Source organism: Ambystoma mexicanum, chromosome 5q, assembly GCF_040938575.1.
Source record: "Ambystoma mexicanum isolate Mex_15411 chromosome 5q, UKY_AmexF1_1, whole genome shotgun sequence".
Lineage (NCBI taxonomy): Eukaryota > Metazoa > Chordata > Amphibia > Caudata > Ambystomatidae > Ambystoma > Ambystoma mexicanum.
In genome coordinates this window covers 1,266,742,475-1,266,765,314 of record NC_090933.1, presented here as the reverse complement: position 1 = coordinate 1,266,765,314, position 22,840 = coordinate 1,266,742,475, and the positions used below count along the sequence as shown (strand labels likewise).

The 22,840-nt window shown below is 45.9% G+C and overlaps 1 protein-coding gene across 7 annotated transcripts in view; it reads right to left on the bottom strand.

Annotated features, from left to right (window-relative positions):
* TMEM276 (transmembrane protein 276) overlaps positions 1–22,840 on the bottom strand; it is a 100,185-nt gene that overhangs the window by 66,952 nt on the left and 10,393 nt on the right. For 2 of the 7 annotated variants that reach the window (XM_069621793.1, XM_069621796.1), the window contains exons 1-2: positions 16,624–16,681; positions 16,055–16,177 (exon numbers count right to left, since the gene is read on the bottom strand). The exons of the other annotated variants lie outside the window; for them this stretch is intronic. The gene's annotated coding sequence lies outside the window, so the exon portion shown is untranslated. Of the gene's footprint in view, positions 1–16,054; positions 16,178–16,623; positions 16,682–22,840 lie in introns of those variants that run through there. 7 annotated transcript variants of the gene reach the window in all.

Genomic DNA, 22,840 nt, shown 5'->3' with positions numbered 1-22,840 from the left:
GCACTTTATATGGATGAACGCCGAGTGGACTTTACTGGGATTCCAACCTGCCAATCACACACACACACACCTCAGAAGCGAGCTATCTTGACAGCCAAAAGGAGGGCTGCCATCCTGTACCATCCATGCATTTCTAGGCCACTAGTTCCACGCAGGGCCGTGTCCTTACCTTTGCACAATAAGGTTTACTGAGCCACAGCTCGCGGGGGCGGTACAAACATCCTTTGCTCGCTGCCGCCCCCCACCCCCGTCGGGATAAAACAATGCGTGCCCTCGATCAATTCCAAGACTGATGCGGAGAGGAGGTGATCCACAGACCGATGCCAGCGAGCACAGCACAGCAGAGCAGCTGCCTCGAGTGCCCGCCTCAATAGGCGCGCACATAGCGCAGCTGCGCTCCTTTCCCCGGGACCTTGGATTAAATAATGATTGCGTGATTCAGGCGCAGCCCACCAATGACTCCACCAATAGGAAACCCCAAGCCTTCAGTAGCGCATCAAGGTGAAATGTAGAGTTAGTGGGAGCTCTAAACGCTGGCTGGCCTTTCTTTATTCACCACACAACGAATGCTATGAGGTTCAGCCTTCCAAATTCTCTCAGGACTTCACCTGCACAATGTTTGCGCACATTAACTCGTCATGGGTGTTCATGCACCTTCCACCCGATGGGTTTGTGGTCTCGTGCAATCACCAGCAAAAGTAGGGCGAGCATTCCGATGCAACTCCTTCAGTGCCTAGAAGCCTCCCATGCTATGACCAAGGAGTTTGCACCACCATCCTATAAGCATCCATTAGAGATTTGATTTGGGCTGTGTATGTGACTAAGACTCTAACACCATGTTCAAATGGAAGGTGCCTGGCTGGCTTGCACCTCAGTGCACTGTTGCGGCTTGGATCTGAACACATGAGGGGAACACACGATCACCCCTGGGTGTCCCTGCCAGATACATGTTCTGTCCTGAGCAGACCCAAATGAACTGGGAGGTTAAACCACTGCTGACATCATCTAATCACGAGGATCTGGACCAGGATACCACAAGAAGTGTGTGGATAGGATTATAATCAGGTGCCGTCCAGGCTCTCCCTCTAAAGCAGTGGTCTTCAAACTTTTTTGGCCTTGGCCCCCCCTGAACAAACTTTGGGCAGGCCCCCCCCCAAAAAATACCAAATGGACAGTATGTACAAATAGCTAAGAACGATTGTGTGCCATCACTGCACCCTACTCCCAGTATAGTCCCTGGACTCCCCCACCAGTATAGTCGCTGGGCTCCCTCATCCCAATCCTACCCAGTCCCTGGGCTCTCCCCGCCCTTCTCCCACCATTATCCAGTGCTCCCGCCCATCCTGCTCCCATCATAGGCCCTGGGCTCCCCCCACCCAGCTCCCAACACAGTCCGAGGGACAGTGAGAGATGGTGAATTTTTTAAGTGGAGGGGCATAAATATTTCCCACAAAAATGCCATAGCGACCAAGCGCAGTAAGGGAGCCCGAACCAATCAAAGGGGCTTCGGGGGGTTTCCCCCCTTGAATTTTTTTTAAAATAATGGGTTAAAACGTTGCATTTTAGAGCATACTTAAAATAAAAAAAAAATGGGTAAAAAGCCAGACAGTTTGTAATTGGCGCCGAGGGGCCAAGGGGGAAAGCATGGTATTGTTGACTGGACATCTATGATAGATAAAAATACCATCCCTGTCCCCTGGACTCCACTGCGCCTCAGAAGGAGAGCTGATTTTGGCAGGTGGGTAGGGGGATTGCGCAACAAAGGCATTTTTAAAATGTCTTTGTTGTACAACCCTCCTCCCCCCCCCCATTCTACTCCCCACTCGCCAAAATCAGCTCAATGGACAAAACAAAGACACACACACACATCTTCACACAGCAATCACTCTATCATTCATACAAGCACCCATCCCCATACACTGACACATAACACAAGCATACACGCATCCATACACATATTTAAATAAAAAATAAATGAACATAAACGTACCTTCTGCAGGGACCTGAAAGGCCCCACTCCAGGTTGTTCTGTCCGCATGTGCAAAGAGGCGCAGAAGCTCCCCCTTGCACAAACAGACATGCAGTGCCCCAGCCAGCATTTCCAATGAGCTATGCAAGGGTGGCAAAGCAAAACGCCCCCAGCCTTGCATGGCTCAGTGAGCATGTGCGGCTGGGGAACTGAACTGTCAAAGGGAAACAGTGTTTCCCTTTGACAGTTCAGCCAGCCCAGGAGCGCTCCCTCAACTGGAAAAAGCAGCTGAGGGAGTGCTCAGTGTTTCACTGGGCTGGCTCCTCAGCTCCTCCATAATGGTTGAGGGGGCTACTGGGTGGATGCCCCCTCGCCCATTATGGATGAGCTGCCAGGCTCAGACTGGCCTATAGGGCAATGCCCGTACCAAAAATGCAAAATGCTAGTGTAGGCCAGCCAAAATGGGGCACTTTTTTTTGCCAATGTGGGCCAGTTTGAGGAGTTACTTCACTATGCAGCTAGTTGTTTTTACCATTGTTGCTGAATAAACAGTCTCTAAATATCACAATTTGCTTACTTTTTAACAAAAAGCACCCCCTTGGATACTATTCAAAGAGTCTTTGCCTAAAGGAATGAATATCAATTTGCAACAGTGGGCCACTTTTTCATTGGTGCCAGAGACAGTTTTATGGCCCAGTCCGACAATGTAAGCTGCCCCAGGCCATATCCCTAATCTAAAAAAAAAACACGCCCACAGTTTGAAGACCTCTGCTCTAAAGCCTTGAGACCTCTCCCTTCAAGTGAACCGGAACCACAACCTCAGAACCTCATTCTTCCCCCTACGAGAGGTGACATTTGCCATCAGTCACTATATACAAGTATATATACACACATATAAAAAGTGGATTTCCTTCACATAGCAAAAGGAACGTTTATTTATATCCACCCATTGATTGTCAACAAGCTCTTAGAACAAAAAAGTCTGACTCCCCTTTTAAAAGCATTGAACGGTGTGCAGTGAAAAAACCCTGGCAAAAATGCAGTGGTTTGACCCGGTAAAGATATACCCATTATACCATTTAAGTGTACATTCACAGCTAATTGGATTCAAATATATCTATTACAAACGTTTCTCCATGTCATGCCATTAGCAAAGGCTTTATATCTCAACGCCAATCTCTAGATGGGTTTAAAAAGGTGAACATAAAAAAATCCCCTCTCCCCCGCCCCCCCAAATGGTCTCAATCAAATGAACAGAAACATGTTGGGCTAGAAGAAGCAGCAGTAGATGGGCCCAAAAGCTGCACCTTATTTTTGTAAACCAGCAATCAGACATATGGCTTTAGGTTATTTCACTATGTCACTTTTATGGTGAGGTGGAAAGTATTTTGTACTCATGTTGTAATTTGTGATTCATGTGGTTTATTTCATTAGGTAAAACACACGTGTGTATCACTCAAAGTATTTATTTATGGTGGCTACCTGCTGTTTCTTATCAATTTGCATTATGTACGAATGTCATCCTTGTGAAATATTTATATAAATTGCTTTTAAGTTTTTATTAAATAATAAAGACAAATATATACTTCCGGATAATTGGCCGATTTATGTAAAATACTTTTTGTTGCAATTTAGCTTTCCGACTCTGAGTAAGTGATATGCGGATCTCTAACTTCTAGAGTGTGAACGGCGGGGTAGCGCCATTTTTTGTGCTCCTGAACCGGCAGTGTATCTGGACTCTACCCCTTAATAGGGAACTCCTCTACTTTCTTTTCTCGGATCGTTATGACTCACTTGGACTTGACCTTTACAAGCCTTGGCATTCAGATTGCTTAGCATCTCCCTATGCCCACCTGCCCATCTTATCGGGCATTTTGCCCAACATATACTCCCGGCCTAAGCACAGCTCTATTTGGTGGCCACAAGGACACGAACAGACTTTACTCTGCACCCTTCCTTGTTGCCCACCCTTAAGTGCCGTTTGACTAGATTAACCTCGTTACCAGGGGTTTTCCCTAGAACCCGGCAGACATGGGGTCTTTGACAGATCCTGTTCTGCATTTCCCCATGCCCACCTTATTACCCTGATAGGCACTTTTGCCTAACATAGACTCCAGGCTTTTGCCCGGCTTAACTTTGTGGCCACAAGGACCCAGGCAGATTTATTTCTGCGTCCTTCCTTGTTGCCCACTCTTAAGTGCCGTCCGATTACATACGCTAAGGGCTGGTTAAGGGTTCCTTCCGGCCCCAATAATTTTACTTTAAGAAGTGGCACTAACCCGGTATCAACGTTATCTGATGCCTTTTTGATCAATCGCATCGCCCCGAATATTCAGAATTCGGATGGTGCACACACTCTGTTATATACGGCTGGGGATATGCCCACTCTAAGATGGCGGCCAGTCACACTGCTGCGCATGCGTGGCGTCGCCGTGGAAACCTACAAACAACAGTCACAGACAGCCCCCTGCGAATGCGCTGGACGGCTGGTCTTCTCGGTATACATCGCACTCGCTACGAGGCGAGTGCACACACGGACGTTTTCGTCTATAGTGTTGTCATTGTTGGATGCGTCTATACTCACACCCAGATTCGAGCGTCTCGAAACGGCAGTTACTTTTTTGGAACGCCGGTGGATACCGGTTTGAAATCGAGCTAAATATCATTACGCTACACGTCTTCATACCCAGGTTAGGTGGTACCTGGCCGCTCAATGCAAAAATGTATATGCCCCTCTGTGTTGTACAGTCTGGACTGTTCACTCTGGGGATGAGACCTAGTTGGTTAGATGCCCCTTTGTAGGTTTGATTTAATTAAATCCTGTACCTCATTTTAAGGTGTCTCTATGTTGTGCTAGGAGTCGCTTTGAGTTTGTAGTGAGGTATTCACTACGCATGAAGTTAGGTTCTCCCTATCTAATATATGCATACTTTCTCCCTCCCCGTAGGATACTGGAATACTCAGAGTTCCACACATACCTGTTACTGGTCCCAGTCGTGCACTGAGGTCCCGTAAAGTTTGGTCCTACGAATTGACAACACCTATTGTTGATGGATTACAAGGTTAGTGTTCTAGCCTTTATTGCTAGTGATTGAATTAAGGTCTAGTATGTTAATTATTAGTGATTATATCTTTCTGTTACTTTCTAGAGATCTGAATTGTGAAACATTATGAAGAATGGGAACAAATAGTTATCTTAGCCCTGAGGATGGATTCTGTGATAATCCGAAACGCGTTGGCAAATGATTGAATCTAATGGTGCTATTTGGAATGTGTTTTAGAGACTTCAATGAGTTCATAAAAACGCTAGTGTGAATGATGTAAACACTAGTTATTTATGTATTGATTTGAAAACATTTGGAGAATTTTGTTGTGTTTTGGAAAATCGCTATTCTTCTTGTATTAAAACATAAAAACCTATGCTTATAGCTTTGTTAGAACATTTTTGTAGTTACTATAATTGGCTCCATTGCCAGTACTTCAAGTTTACTATGAATGAGCACTTGCTCTCTATTTGAGAGCTATGCATATTAATTACTTATGACATAGTGAATTGCTTTAATTACCTAAGGGATATGAGGAGTGCATATGGGGTTACCGTGTGGAAACTCACGGTTTCGTCTGTCTAGTGTCTAATTTGTCCCGAGTGGCCTCGTGGCTTTTACCCCTCTGCACCTGAAGTTAATTCAGAATTCTAAGTTGTTTTTGAATACCCCTTGTCTTTAAAAAGAAATATTAGCAAGTCAAATATTTGCACGCTAGTGCCTCCCACCCCCCATTGTTTTGCTCTAGCCTTCTGCTGGCCACAGCAACCAGATGCTGCGCTAGCCTTATGCATACCACAGCAACCCCATTGCTGCTCTAGCCTTCTACCTGCCACAGCAACCCCATTGCTGCTCTAGCCTTCTGCAGGCCACAGCAACCAGATGCTGCGCTAGCCTTATGCATACCACAGCAACCCCATTGCTGCTCTAGCCTTCTGCAGGCCACAGCAACCCGATGCTGCGCTAGGCTTCTACCTGCCCCAGCAACACCATTGCTGTTCTAGCCTTCTGTTGGCCACAGCAACCAGATGCTGCGCTAGCCTTCTGCAGGCCACAGCAACCCAATGCTGCGCTAGCCTTCTGCAGGCCACAGCAACCCGATGCTGCGCTAGCCTTCTGCAGGCCACAGTACCTCATTGCAAAAGAGTGCAAGGTTCGAAATTGCCAGGAGCTGGGAATTATTTACCTCCTGGCTATAGGCAAGGCGAGCCTGGTTTGCTTAAAACCAACAACTACAAGGAGCTACTTTTGACTCCTGTGGCAAGTGGTGCCATACAAACCTAGCAATGTGATATTAACTGTGCATGTTTGGGCACGTGCATCGAGGAGAATAAATAACTCACCCAAGGGACACATAGCATATTGGATAATATGACAAAAAGTTAGAGTTTGCATCTTGCACAAACTAAGATTTGCTGTGTGCTATGTACTAGCTCCTGGTTCCCGCAGGTAGCTCATGCCTAACTGATTATGCCTCATACACAGGAGCTGCTTTTTTCTCCTGGTGAACAAATCCCAATTTCAACCCCGGAGAGGTTCTAGCCGAAGCTTGAACAAAATAGAAACAGATGCCTCAAAACGATCATGGACGCTTCCTCAGACCAGGACAGGGATACGGAAGTATGCACACAATTTCCACAGATAGCTACCCATCTATTACATAACGGGGTGGAGGGGAAGAGTCACAAGGGAAATGTTGTACCTTAATATAAATTAAATTTAAAAATGGCAGTGGGCGAGTTGTATATCCACATCACATTGTGTATATACAATGTATTGTATATACAATGTATGTGTGTGTATATATATATATATATATATATATATATATATATATATATATTACATACATACATAGTGTATAGGAGCTGCTGCTGCTCCTGTCTCTGTTGCCGTGGCTTGGAGGGCCTTTGCCCATCTTCCTCTGCTGCAGTGTTGGCTCCTGACTGGGCTCTGGCCGTGGCTCTCTGGCGAAGGGACTCCCGAGCCTCCTCCTCCTCATTGGTGCGACGTTGACTGCTCCGGGCCCTATTTCTACCTCCAGAACCTACAAACTGCAGCCTGTTTTCTCTACCTTCTGTGTCACTGCCTGGTATACTTTACCAGTAGTTACCTACTACCTCCTGTCCCAATATTGCCCTTAGCAATCCACCCCCCACCTACCCCTTTACTACCTTGCTTCCCCCGCCTCCGGCCTACCTAATCTAGCTACCACTACCTACTACCCATCTTACTTTACAATGCTCCTCCTGACAGCTACCTCCCACTTCTTTAGTCTCTGCCCGCATTTCCCCTGCCTCTCCCTGGCCCCATTACCACACCTTAGTAGTCTCGCCATTAGCCGCCTGCTTCCCCTGTCCTTAACTCCTAAGGTCTCAATTCGTCTCCCCGAGTGTGTACTCTCCACCCTGCTGCTGGCTCCTTCCATCTGAGCCTTCAGCCTGGGATTACTTGCCTCCACCCCCCACCTCATCTCCGTTCCTCCCTCTCTATCTCTCTTGATCACTCCTTCTCTGAACTCCCCTCCTCCATCTCTCCCCCCCCCCCTCTTTACTTTCCGGCCTTTTATTCCCTTTCTCTTCCTCTCTTTGACACTCCTTGTCTTCGCACTCTCCTCGTCCCGCTCTAATCTCTTTCCTTCTCCTCATCCCTCCCCTTCCCCGTCATGCACATTGCTAGATTTCGCCTTTCTCACTTACCCTACTCCCCCCCTCCTCCTTCCCACTTCCCACTCCCCCACTTCCCTCCTCTCTCCTCCTCATCATCTCTTCCCTTATCCTCATGTCCATTCCCTTGCTCAACCCCTTCCCCGCCCTCCTCCTTCCTTTTCTTCCCCCCCATTGTCGCCTTAACCTCATCTACCCTCCAATCCAACCTTCCAGCCTAATCAACATTGCTCTTTGGAAGGCCAGATCCCTTTGCAATAAAACAACTGCTGTTTTAGACATGTTCTTTCGTCTCAACCTACACTTCCTCTGTCTAACTGAAACTTGGATCCCTCCTCACAACTCTACTCTTCCTGCCTCTCTCTCCACCTCTTCCTCCTCCTTTTCTCATGTTTCTCGTCCCTCTGGTCGTAGCAGATGTGTTGGTCTTCTCTTCCATCCTAAATACCTCTCATCTACCTCCTCTTTGTCCCTTTCTACCTTGTCTTCCTTTGAATACCTGTATAAATCCTTTTCATTCCCTCACCCCATTTCCTTCCTAATTATCTATAGACCTCCTGGCCCCCTCTCTTCCTTTTACGATGACTTTGACCACCTCCCCTCTCTCACTCTCTCTCTAGTCTCCCCCTCACTATCCTTGGTGATTTTAATCTTCACTTTCCCACTCCGCCTCATCCCTCACCTCTTCTCTGAATTCTTGACTCCTACCTTCCCTCTCCTCTCCCCTCCCTCTTCTCCTACTCACTCCTCAGGCTCCACACTTGATCTCATCTTTAATTCTACTTACTCTGCCTTACCCGTTTCCTCTTTCCACTTATCTGTCTGATCATACTCTACACTCCTTCTCCCTTACTCCTTGCTCCCCTCTTCCTTACCCCCCTCCACTTCTTTCACTCGACGTGACCTCCAGAACTTTAACCCTTCACTCTTCCTTGATTCTTGCTCTTCGTCCCTTCCACCCCTCTCCAATTTCTCCTCTCTCCCTGCTGACCTTACCCTTTCCTCCTTGTCCTCCTCTCTCACCTCTAGTCTCGATCGACTGTCCCCTCTGTTCTATCAGCCCTACTCATAAGCCTTCTAAACCCTGGCTCTCCCCTCACCTCATAGCCATGCAGCGTCTCCTCCGTCGTCTTGAGCGCTTTTGGCGCAAATCCCCCACTCTCGCTAACCAAACGTCCTGTTTTTCTTATCACTCGCTATACGATTCCTGCCTTAATTCTGCTAAACGCTCCTACTTCTCTAACCTTCTTCACTCCCAAGCCTCTCATCCTCGTCATATCTTCCAAACTCTCTCGCCTCCTCTCTCCGCCCGTTCCTGTCTTCTCTTCTACATCGCCTCTTTCTCCCTCTGGCTTTGCTAACTTCTTCTCTGAAAAAATGTGTTATTTTCATCAAAAGATTATCAGCTCTCCTTCTTACTCCCATTCCCCTCCCTCCTTGCACTCCCCCTCGGCTTGCATGTTTGAATTTTCTCTCATCACTCCCTCAGACATTTCTCTCCTCCTAACAAAATCCCACCCTACTGCCGCCCCTTCTAATCCCATCCCTACCATTCTTATTCCCAAGGTTTACCCCCTACTCATCCCCTATCTAACTTCCTTCTTCACCCTCCCTGTCTCTCTACGGCCACCTTCCCTACTGCCTTCAAGCATGCCACTATTATCCCTATCCTTAAGAAGCCTTCTGCCAATCCCCTTCTTGCGTCTAAGTTTCGCCCAATTTCATTTTTACCTTTTCTCTCTAAACTACTCGAACGCCTTGCCTATTCTCAACTTTCGACCTTTATCTCTAACCTCTCTCTCCTTCCCCCCTCTCAATCTGGCTTCCGCCCCAAACACTCGACTGAATCTGCACTCACCTATGTCCTTAACTCTCTCCTTACCGCTCGCTATGCTAAGCAATCCTCAATCCTCGTTCTCCTTGACCTCTCAGCTGCTTTTGATACTGTCAATCACCCCTTACTTCTCAATACTCCTTCCCCCTTTGGCTTCAAAGGCTCAGTCCTTAACTGGCTCTCCTCTTACCTCTCCAACCGCTCATTCGCTGTCTCTTGGGGCAGTCAAACCTCCTTCACCTCCCCTCAGAACTATGGCATTCCGCAAGGCTCCGTCCTCGGACCCTTTTTATTCTCTCTCTATACTTCACTTCTCGCTCCTCTCATCTCCTCTTTTGGAATTTCTCACCATTTCTATGCTGACACTCAGCTGTTCCTCTCCTTCTCTTCCTTTACCCCTGACTTTCTTCTAAAACTCTCCTCCTGTCTTACTGCCATTAAAAACTGGATGTCATTGCATTTTCTCTTTTAATACTGACAAGAGTGAGGTCCTATTCTTCCCCTCCAACACACTTCCTCCTTCCTCTCCCCCTCCTTTTATTCATTTTCCCCATCTCATCTTCCTATTTCCACTCATGCCCGGAATCTACTTTGACTCTTCCCTTTAGTTACCACATTTCCCTTACTACTCGCTCATGTCGCTATCACCTCTTTAATATCCGTAAAGTCTGTTCCTCTCTCACTTTCCATGCTACCAAACTCTTAATCTCTTCCCTCATCTTTTCTCGCCTTTTCTACTGTTCTCTCTTTTTCAGTCTCCCCTCTTCCCATCTCGCCCCCCCCTTAAATCCCTCTACCACTCTGCCATCCGTACGCTGTGTCTTCTCTCACCCCATGATTCCATCTCCAATTCACTTTCCAACCTAGGCTGGCTTCCCTTCCACTCCCAACTTAAATTTCACTTCCTTTGTCTCGTTTTTAAATCTCTTCATGACCTTGCCCCTCCTTAGCTTTCCTCTCTTCTCTCCTTCTATGCCCCCTCTCGTTCCCTACGCTCTGCTGATCTCTCTCCCCTCTTCTCTCCTTCTATGCCCCCTCTCGTTCCCTACGCTCTGCTGATCTCTCTCCTCTCTTCTCTCCTTCTATGCTCCCTCTCGCTCCTTATGCTCTGCTGATCTCTTTTTACTCTCTGTTCCCCCACCTCCTTGTGCCTCTTCTCGTTTCTGCTCCTTGCCCCCCTACATTGGAATTCCCTTCCTTTCACTATCCGCTCCATGTCCACCTATTCCTACTTCCGTTCCTCCTTAAAATCACTCCTTCACCCCCTCCCTGACTTCTCTCCCCTTCCTCCTATTTCACCTCCCCACTCCATCTTCCTGTTCCTTTATCTTTCCCTGTCTCCCCTATGATCTCCACCCTCCCTACTACACCTCTTTACTCCCTTTTCCCTTCCCTTTTCTCCTTCCCATACCGCTACTTCTCTTCCTTCTCAAATGAAAATTGTTCCACATGCTGTTTTTCTGGATTGATTCATGAATATTTTATTGCTTCTATGTTCCATGTTTGATGTTTTCCTTGTTGTTAAACTGTAAAGCTCTTTGGAGTAAAGTGCTATATAAACAATAAAATACAAATTTTAATGAAAGCTCACAAAATAATGTAAATTAAAATGTAAACAAGAGATAAAACATAATCAACATTTATGTCCAGTTAGAACATATCGGTATCAGACAATATGCTTGTATCAACATATATTGGATATCAAATATCACAACAGTTATAGGTGTGGTTAGTAACCTTAGTGAGTGACAAATCCCCCACAGTTTGTTTTGGAGAGGGGCCTTTGCCCTCAGAGTGTGTTTCTGGCCTTGAACCAAGTCTCTTTTATGGCCTAATCTTTATGTTGAGCTCGTTCAGGACACTTAAAATGCCTTTGTGGTACGTGCGGGCCACGTGTTTTCGTGTCAACATGGACAATTATGTTGAAACATCTAAAAACATTACACAACTGCCCAGTTTCACCTTGGTAGAGTTACTACCAACTCTTTTTCCTAGCCTAACCCCAACAATATCATTCCCTTATATACAGAACTATACTATGTTATCCACTTGGCTAGCTTAAATAGTCAATTCACCTTCAGAGAATTTGAGGTTTAATTACTTTTCCCTTTTCTCTCGTTTGCTCGTACATTGTATGGCATTCATTTATATGCATCGTTTTGTAACACGTTTCTCTTAGTACTTCTATGTGTTTCAATTTAGTTGGTTAACCCTTTAAGTGCCATGGGTATTTCTCCCCTCCTTCGGTGATTTCGGTATGTGGCCATTCAAAGGCTAGTAACTTTTTTGTTACATGAGATATCTCGGCCAAATTTGGCTCCTTTTATTCTCACATGTAGGTGGTTGTAATGCCACCCAGGAATCCTAGGTTGCTGTAGGGGGGTGAGAGAAAATAAGCAAAAAGGGCGAAAAGTTTGGGTTTTTAAAAAAAATACCAATAAAATGATGTACAAAGAAGCCTGTGTTTTTTTTCCTTGTAAGAGCTAGGAACGAATGGTTTGCTGTGCTGAATTCACCAATTTGCTGGCTTTCAAGAACAGGTTGAGTGGAAACAAAAAAGAAATATTTTGATGTGGTTATCAACCGTTTTGTGAGAGGTAGCCGATTTTGGCCATTTTTGCCAATTGGACATGCATGGACGGGAAGGAAGAAAAGGGTAGGAAAGCCGAATTGGAGGACAGAAAGGCAAGTATTTCTGAAAAGTAGACAAAATTCCAAGTTTCGGAAGGGGTGATTTGCGTAGGTCAGGCAACAACTAGGTAGGGGAAACTGCCATAGATTGGGGGAAAAGCACCAAAAAAAAAAAAAAGGTATGTGTTGGACATGGTTGGCTTAGTACGGCAATGGCTTCTATGAATTTGAGAAAAGCAATGCTCCGCTGCATTCCCCCCGACTCTTGCAGTTAGGAGAGCACACATTTTTTGTAGTGTTTTACAAAGCAAGCAATACCACAAGCCAAACACTGAGCCATGGTATACAGGAATTTTACGCTCACGGCGTGAACAGACGCACTTAACATGTGTAAATCGGGAAAACCAATGTGGTGAAGAAGGGCAAGCATACATTTTTTGAAAGAGCACAGGCAGACCTTTTCAAGGGTAGATGACTTGTGCAGGTTACAAAAGTATATGGTGCCTAAAGCAGCGACTAAATGTAGGTCACATTTGGGAAATGAAAGGGTTGTGTGACAAAGGGCACCAGCAAATGGGTAGAAACGTTATGAAAATCACAAACACAACAAATGTCATACCTTCCCGCGTTTCCACAGGTGTCCCGATGAAAACGGAACCTCACATGTGTGGGTGCACCTACCTGGCCGCCAAGGGGAAAGCCTAAAACACAAGTAACCCCAAGACTGTTTTCAGACCGGAATTTCAGACGCTCTGCTGACCGGCACAGCTTACAGATATGGGCCTAGGGTGTCCAAGCCACCAAGGAAAACTGGGAACCCCATGCATTTCCGAAAAGAGGACACCCGTGGGAATCCGCAGAGGTATGATTTGCGCAAATCGCCCCCAAATTAATTACCCAGACACCCCCGCAAAGTCCGAAATGTGGGGGGGGGGGGGAAACCCCGCATTTTTCACTTTGTCGGGAGTTCTGGGTAAAACATTCTGGTCAGCTTCACGCAAGTTGGACCTCTGTGGATTCCTACTGGTGCCCTCTTTTCAGAAATGCATGGGGTTCCCAGTTTTCCTTGGTGGCTTGGACACCCTATGCCCAAATCTATAGGTTATCTCCCCAAACCCTTTTGTGGTTACCAGTGGGTTAGCCTTTTCCCTTTGCGGCTAGATGGGTGAACCCACACATGTGAGGTACCGTTTTTGTTGGGACACCTGTGGGAACGCGGGAAGGTATGACATCTGTTGTTGGCGTCATGTTTCGGTGGTTGAGCAGAGTGAAATGTCTGGAAATTGTGTTTTTTACCCCCAAATTTGGACATTGCCGGGGTCGAAGCCAGCAAGGGAAACAGGGAACCCCATGCATTTCCCAAAAGAGGACACCAGTGGGAATCCACCCCCACCCCAATTGGAGCGGCTGCCCATCTCATGTAGCCCTTCCCCAGAGGCAGGTAAGGGGGGGGGGGGGGGGATGTCCTGCACTCCTCCCTGGACTCAGGCGCCCGTTCCTAGGAGCAGATATCTGGTCCCAGGGAGGGCTGCATGACATGGCACCCACTCCATTGCGGGTGGGGGGGGGGGGTCAACGCCCCATCCCATTAGAAAATTCCCCGACCCTTTGGGGTGCCTCACCGCCCCCCTGCCCTAAAAAACATTCCACCATTTTTTCCTTTGGTAACCCAACTCCCCTTGGTGCAAAGAGGCACATTGATGTGCCAATCTGGCCTCGGGGTGCCCAAACCTTACTGCCCCACCCACTGGGGGGCCTGTCCCACCATTTTAGGGGGCTCTCGCCCCCCTCACCCCAAATGGGTGGCGGGGGCACCTCATGCATGCCTCCCTGGGCCTCCTACAAACGGCTGCGCGAGGTACACCCCCCCCTTCCATTTGGAGTGGGGGAGAGGGTCCCCAAAAATGGTGGGACAAGCCCCCCAGTGGGTGGGGGAGTAAGGTTTGGGCCCCCGGCACCAGATTTGCACACCAATGTGACCCTCTGCGCCAAGGCAAGTTTCGTAAACAAAGATGGAAAATGGTACACTACACATTAGGGCGGGCTGAGGTGCACCCTAAACCGCCAGGTAATTTTCTAATATAATGGGGGGTGACCCTCTACCCACCCACACCAAATGCAGGGGGGGGATTCACATTCAGCCCTCCCTGGGGGCAGATAAGAGGGGGCATCTCATGCAGCCCTCCCTGGGGGCAGATGACCCTTCCTAGGAGCAGATATCTGCCCCCAGAGAGGGCTACAAGGGGTGCCCCCATTTCCTCTTGGGGTGAGGCGGAGAGGGCCACCCCCCATTTCTGTAAAATCTATCCCTGGTGGCTAGTGACCCCCCCCCCCCCCCACTCCCACCCAAAATTCCCTTTTTTTTAAAATTTATTTTGCCCCCTTCCCTGTGGACAGATGATCAGCCATCTGCCCCCAGGGTTGTACACATATGTGCCCCCATGCTTTGAGGGACGGGGGGGCGAGGGCTGCTTACTGTAAGCATCCCCCCCCCCATTCAAAGACATCCCTGTGTCTAGTGTGCATTGCTGCCTGCGCATCGAGCGCCCTGCGCCCGATCCGCGGGCAGCAATGCTGTCACACAGGGTGTCCTTGGAAAGGGGAGAGTCTCCCCTTTCCAAGGACAGCATTTCCAAAAAATCCCTGGTGGCTAGGGCCCCCAAACCCTCTCCTCCCTTCCCATCACGTTTTTTTTTTTTATTATTATTTTTTTTGTTCCCTTCCCTGGGGGCAGATCAGCCATCTGCCCCCAGGGTTGTGCATATATGTGCCCCCATGCTTTGGGGGCCAGAGGAGGGAAAGTGGACTGCTTACTTGAAGCAGCCCCCCTCCCTCCTAAGTCACAAACGGATCCATGGTAGTCCAGTGGGTTGCTGGTCACGGATCGAGCGTTCTGCGCTGATCCGTGACCAGCAATGCCTCGTATATGTGGTGTCCTTGGAAGGGGAGAACCTCCCCTTTCCAAGGACACCACTTTTTCCAGTATCCCTGGTGGCCTAGTGGGCCCCAGGGCCCCAAGCCCCCTCCCACCTCCACCCTACCCTCGAATTTCCCATTTTTTTTTTCACCCCTGGGTGCAGTGATCATCTGCCCCAGGGGTCTCTGGCGCTGTGGCCCCATGCTTTGGGGCCACGGCGGAAGGGGGCCATTTACCTAGTAAGCAGCCACCCCCACCCCCGCGTCACAAACGGATCTGCATTGATCCGGTGACATTGCAGCCCATGGATCGCGCACCCTGCGCCCGATCCGTGGGCAGCAATGCCACACACTGGGTATCCTTGGAAAGGGGAGAATCTCCCCTTTCCAACGATACCCGCCTCGATCTCTGGCTTGAAATACAGCCAGAGATCGAGGCGGAGAAGGAAGGGCACTCACCTCCGGCTGCTGCAGTGATTTTACTTTTGGTTTCACACTGACGTGCTTTACGCACGCCGACGTGAAACTAAAGGTAATCCAGCCCCCTGGCAATGAGGGGGGACCTCCCCCTCACATAGCCCAGGGGTTGGTTTACAGTTTTGCTCAAGAGTGCCAAAACCGACGAGCCGGCTCGTCGGTTGCAACCTGGAGAGGTTTCCACTGACGAGCCGGCTCGTCGGTGGCACTTAAGGGTTAACTAGTATTCATCAGTTAACATTTAGTTTATCTCAGTTTTTTATTTTTCTTATCAGGGAGATCCTTACCTGTCTTTGCCAAGGTATTCCATTACAAGCGCTTCTGGCACACAAGCATGAAGGGATGGTTGCTTTCATTGACGGTCCCGTTTTAGTGCATTTTGATACATTCTCACTCAGGGTGAGAGAGTGTTGTGTTTATATTAACTCCATGTCAATGCATAAATCAGCAAATTCAATGATTGCATTCTAAACTTTTGTTGTCATTCAATTAGCCTGATATAATTTATAAGGCTTACCTATTTCATGTTGGTTCGTTTTTTATTCAACAGGACTGGTTTTCTTTTTTCTTTCGGGGGTATTTTCAGAAACTTCTTTTAACAGAACCTCTATTCTGCGTGTTTGGAGATGGACCATTCTCTCTGAAAATGTCAGACATAAGCCAGTGTAGATCATGACATATTGGCGGTTAGACTTGTATAAGCAGTGAGACAAAAACGGTTATACTTATATTTGCACCACGCCGCTTTCTAATCGGTGTTATACACTTATTTACCCCTCGTTTTATTATTAATGCATGCCTTAGATAATGCAACAGGGGTAGAACTTAATCAATGTAACTTTTATTTAGCGGGGATGGTGGAAGAACCCAGTAGTGATTCCGATCAGTGAAAAAAGGATTGTTTTCCTTTCCCCCAGTCCGCCCGTCCCCCCAGGGTCTCCGTCTTTTTTCCTTTTTTAGTTCCTGCTATCGCAGCTTGTGCTGGTATTTTCCGACCTACAACATTGTAGATAATATTAGTAAATAGTCTATTCTGGCATAGAATGTATATTGCATGATCTTATCATCTATGCAGGAAGTACTTACTTCTTTGTTCACAATGTAGCAGCTGCAGCTTCGCGTTCACCTTGCGACCGGTTCTCACTGCTGTGTGTTTTAACACAGTCGCGTGGTTGACAGTTCATCGTCTAGACTTCTCTTGTATGTTACCAATGAACAGTGAGTATGAGCGCCATTTTGGAGGTAGTGGAGCAACAGATGTTGCTACAATATTCTGTGGATTCTATTATATCTATTCATGTCATACATGGTTTTTAAGAACCTTCTCAAATGGCAAATCAAGGCAGAAACAATTTACTGCCTTCCTATTTGATGACGAATAACTGATGGTATTTAAATGTCTCATACATCAGGTCTGCTGATAGATGTTCAACGATTATCATGGTGTGTTGAAGAAACCATGGATTTTCGTGATCTTTAAAGTCATGGTTCGCATTCGCATCTCTGCCCATACAGTGTTTATAGTTTGTAGCAGAGGGAGACCGAGTACCTTTTTGTGCAAATGTTTTCTACACACATTGGCGGAGTTCATTACCGATGTATGAACAGATTCCACTCGATGCAAATGTTAAATCCATGTTTCAATGAATCAAGGGAATAAATCTATTTTTGTTCAGGTTTAAGCAATGTTCAATCTCTGTGGCAACCACGTGTGTGTGGGTCTAGTGTTTGAAAGAAGAACCAATAGATGTCTTCATTAGTTGTGTTTTGCGTTTTTGAAGTGTTCTACTAGGAGTCTGTCCACCACCCAATTTTTGTCACAGGACCGGTATTTGCTAATTCTTTGGCGTACTGGCTTTTTCGTTTTTCCTACATATATTAGGCCACATGGGCATTTAAACCCATACATGGCCCATTTGGTTGCACAGTTTATCAAAGTTTTTAAGTGCCAGGTTAGTTAGGTGACAGACAGAGCATTTTCCACATTTAAAGTGTCCCTTAACTTGGGGAAGATGCCAGAGAGTGGTTTGTTCCGGGATGTTATTTTTTTATAATGCATATGTATGCACTAGCTTGTCCCTTAGATTGGGCATTCTTTTAAATGCAAAATGAGTCCGATTAATTTGGAAGTCATCAGTATGAATCATGTTCCAGTTTTTGGATTCTTCTTCTCAAATCATTACTGATTGGAGAGAAGGAGGAAATACAAGTGATTTTATCAATGGTGGTTCTATATTGTTTGGTCAGGCATATTTGTATGTTCGCATTCTGGGCTAGTTTATAAGATCGTCTGATGACATATGCTGGATAACTTCTATCTTTGAGTTTCGTTTTTAATTTGCTGCTGTTAATTTCGAAATAGTCTTTATTATTACAATTTCGTCGGATGCGAAGAAACTGTCCGTAGAGCAGATTTTCTCACAAGCTTCGTCGGTGGAAGCTCTCAAATAAGAGGAGGATGTTTTCATGCGTTGGTTTTTTAAATAACGTTGTGCCAAGTATGTTTTCTATGGACCTGTAGATTTCTATGTCAAGGAATGTAATTTTGTTTTTGTTGACCACCATTGTAAATGTTATTGATGGTTCTCGTGTATTCAACCACGTCATGAATACTTCTCGTTTTTCAAGAGCCTGCAACTCCAAAGCAGGAAGGTGCCATAGATATATCGATGCCATGATTTAATATTTTCTCTGAAGGGGTTATCAGCGTATATGGATTTCAATTCGAAGTCGTCCATATATACATTTGCCAGGTCGGGGGCAAACATTGCCCCCATGTTGGTCCTGTGGAGTTGTTGAAAGTATGCTCCTTCATAGATGAAAACGTTTTGTGTGAGGGCTAGTTGGAGGCACTAAGCAATTTTTTTATCAAGTCTTTTTTCCAAGTAAGTAAGCATAATTTCCACACATCTTATGTGTGGAATACTAATGTACAGGGACTCCACATCCAGAGTGACCAGAAGATCCTGCGTGTCGATGGCGAGACTCTCAAGGAACTTGATCATGGATGTCGAGTCCTGTACAAATGATTTCATCCTCCCAACGAATGGTCTGAGAAAAAACATCTGCATAGATTGAAAGAGGTTCAAGTAATGAACCAATTACAGAAATAATTGGTCTGGTCTACCCGGAGGACGGGGGGGGGGGGCAAGAGGGAGATGTTGTGCCGGGGTAACTGGGTTGTGTTTGATAAGCAACGCTTTCTCGTCCTCATTGATCCAGCCTTCCATGAAGGCATGAGTCATCAAGCTGTTCATTTCTTCTTTGATTCCTGTCGTGGGGTTGCTGCCAATATTTCTGTAGAATTTTGAGTCTTCCAATTATTTTTGGACCTCTGTTTTATATAACCGTTTTATATAACCGTTTATGGCTCACTGCTTATACAGGTCTAACCTCCAACATGTAATGACCTACACTGGCTTATCTCTAACGTTTTCAGAGAGAGCGGTCCATCTCCAAACACGCAGAATTGATGATCCGTAGTTTCTGAAAATACCCCCAAAAGAAAACCAGTCCTATTGAATAAAAAACTAACCAACATGATATAGGTAAGCCTTATAATTTATTTCAGGCTAATTGAATAACAAAAGTTTAGAATGCAATAATAGAATTTGCTGATTTATGCGTTGACATTGAGTTGATAAAAACACTCCGTCACCCTTAGTGAAAATGTAGCAAAACGCACTAAAACGGGACCGTGAATGAAAGCAACAATTTCTTCATGCTTTTGCGCCAGAAGCGCTTGAAACAGAATACCTCGACAAAGACAGGTAATGATCGCCCTGATAAGAAAAAATTTCAAAAACAGAGATAAACTAAATGTTAACTGATGAATACAAGTTAACCAACTAAATTAGAAACACATATAAAGTACTATGAGAAACTTGTTACAAAACGATGCATATAAATGCATGCCATACGATGTACAAGAAAACTAGAGAAAAGGGAAAAGTAATTAAACATCAAATTCTTTGATGGTGTATGGATCACTATGTAAGCAAACCAAGTGTTGCTTAAGCTATTATAACATAGTATATAGTGCTGTACATAAGGGACAGATATTGTTGGTGTTAGGCTAGGAAAAAGAGTCAGAATTAATTCTTCCAAGGTGAAATTGGTCAGTTGTGTAATGTTTTAACTGTTTGTTTTTAGATGTTTCAACATAATTGTCCATGTTGACACGAAAACATGTGGTCCACACGTACCACAAAGGTTAATGTTAAAAGGACATTTGTACCGCGCACTATCACCACCGTAGTGGTCCCTTGGCGCTCTTGTCCTCAAGACAGTCTTGAACAAGCTCAAAATAAAGATTAGGCCATAAAGAGACTTGGTTCAAGACCAGAAACACACTTTGGTGTTGACACTAAAGTTTGAGCGCAAAGGTCCCTCTCCAAAACAATCTGTGGGGGATTTGTCACTCACTAAGATTACTAACCACACCTATAACTGTTGTGATGGTCGATAGCCAATATATGTTGATGCAAGCATATTGTCTGATACCGATATGTTCTAACTGGACAGAAATGTTGATATGTAGGTTTTATCTCTTGTTTACGGTTTAATTAACATTTTTTATGATGATGTTTCAATACAATGTGGTGTGTATATACACAACTGTACCATTTTTTTATTTAATTTATATTAAGGTACAACACTTGCCTTGTGACTCTTCTCCTCCACCACGTTATGTAATAGCTGGGTAGCTATCTGTGGAAATTGTGTGTATACTTCCACTTCCCCAGATCAGCCAGCATCCCCCAAGCAAACCGAGTAAAGTCTACTGATCACACATAATGACATTTTTAGACAAAGTTGCCCCCATTAAATCTAAGATCATTTGTGACCGACCAGACCACCAGAACTGGTTGACCATGGTCCTGATCAACCTTAGAAAAGTTGAAGAGACAGGCCGAATGAGCCTGGGAGAAAAATAAGACGAAGAAAATAAAAGGAACTGGAAACTGCTTGAAAAAGCATACAAACACGAGATCTGCAAGACAAAAAAGGGTTTCTACAATAAACAAAATCGATAACACCAACAATGACACGAGAACACTTTTCAAAATCTTTAGAAAGTTGGAAAAACCAAAATGCCCTAGTAAGACCTTTTTCACCAAATAAAGATGACTGTGCTAGGGTACAACAAGACTTCTCTGATAAAGTCTTGTCAGCACGTTAGAAAATTAAAAGTAGCTTAATCACAGATCGGAACCCCTGAGGGCGATTGTGTAAAGAATGGTGTCTCAATGGTATTTGCTGTGTCTCAATTTGTTATTCACGCACTTACTCTGTACAAGCTGTTATCGTCTTAGAAATTCAAGGACTCTGAACAACTGTTTTTTCCCCCGTTGTTCCCACCCTCCTTGAACACTTTGAAACACTATCATGTGTATAGGCGCTATATAAATATACAATACAATGTCAACAAACATCCCCAGTTCCATTTTAAACCAGTCTCTATCACAGAGATGGGGGAAATGATAAACACCATGCGCTTAACTTCTTGCCCTGTGATCTTATTCCATATAAAATCATCTTGAGCAATACTAAATTTCTTGCCCCTTTTCTCAGGAGATTTGTTAATGCATCCTTCTCCCATAGATCTGTCCCTGCTGCCATCAAGGAAGTGGTGGTGAACCCATTAATAAAAAAAAAAGAAAGAAATAATCAGGATTGAACCCTAAGAAGGTTTCTAACCTTAGGCCCATTACAAACACACATTTCCTCTTAAAGATAATTGACAAAATCCCAGCTTCACAACTGCAGGAACACCTACAATCGTCTGCTTTTTCACAGCAAACAATCGGGCTTTTGAAGCAAGCATGGGACGAAAAGTGCCCTCTTAGACCAGCTAACACAAATGTTGAGAACTCTTGATGATAGTAAAGCAGGGATGCTGATCACGCTGGATCAAACAGCTGCTTTTGATTTACTAGATCACAAGCACCTGCTACAAACTTTAGCAGCTGTTAAGACAGATTTATGAACTCTGTCTGACCTGATGACAGATACACAGTAAACAGTGGCCTAAAGTGACATTCAACAAGTAGAGATCCACAACCTGTAACAGAAAGGGGTCATACAGAGCGAAAATACTTAGGCAGTCCTTCAACAACTCAAACCCTAACTAACAGGCAATCAAGTCCCTAAGAAGTGTGGAGCCTGGCGCACAAAAGTACTTTCAGTGCCGGAGCATTCGATCATGCGGTTAAGTTCAAAACGGGTCTTCTTCCAGGGGCTGTAGTGGCTCAGGAAATGGAGAATAAGTTCTCACTATTCAAGGAGAGTCTCTACAAGAGGGCAGAGAGGTTTCCAGGAATCAGGAATAGGAACAAAGGGAGAGTGGCCCTCAGAGGACACTCGGGCGTAAAAGTCTATAGATGCATCAGGGGCTACTGGTAAGTGATGCAAGTACTCACAGACCCTCCCACGCACTCTGGACCAAACTTCGCTAGCAAAGTCCTGGTCACTTGCCGATTCAAGTCCAGCAGTTGCGCATCCCTCTGGCTTTAAGTGGCTGAGTTCCGGGACCTCAATCCGTGGCGATTTCTCTGCTTCTGGTGGAGGGGTCAGGCCAGTTCTACTGCAGCTCGTCTTAGGGCACAGGGGGGCGGGGGGGAGGGGCAACAGCAGCAAGGCACCCACAAAGCTCGTCACCACAGGTACTGCGTATGCTCTGGTTCGGGTGGTGTCTCCTGATTCCAGACCTAGAAATGCTAGGTGTACAAAACTCTGCTGGAGAATGCCTTCTACCCACAGCTTACAGGTGTCCAAATCTCGGGTCAACACTCAAGACTTTGGCACTTCCAAGGCAAAGGTCCCGTATGAGCTGGTCAGTTCACTGGGCGGTCCAGGAACACTTCCGAGCAGGCTCGTTTGCAGGTTGAGCAGGAGGTGCCGAGAATAGTGAGTCCCACTACTCCACGGGTCAAAGCGCCCTTGCAGGCCTTCTATGATCGATAAGAAACGGGTACCGACGGGACAACAGTGGTCTGCATGGCCAAATAAGGAATTTCCCAGGTCTGTTCGTCCTGGGGAAAGCAAAGGGACAAAATGGCCAACACAAAGGACCGTGTGGCATGACCATTTTAGGCACTGGCCACTGTCCTGGGCCAAATGGGGTAAACGTGGTTTGGATTATAGAAAAGAGTCAAACATGCTTTAAAAGTAACTGCTGCCACCAGCCCTGTCCTGGGCACACTTGTACATTCACCAAAAATCCTTTGAGGGTGTCTAGGGCCTTAAAAATGACAAAGAGACCCCAAACCACTGTAATGGAAGTTAAATTGTGCACGGATTA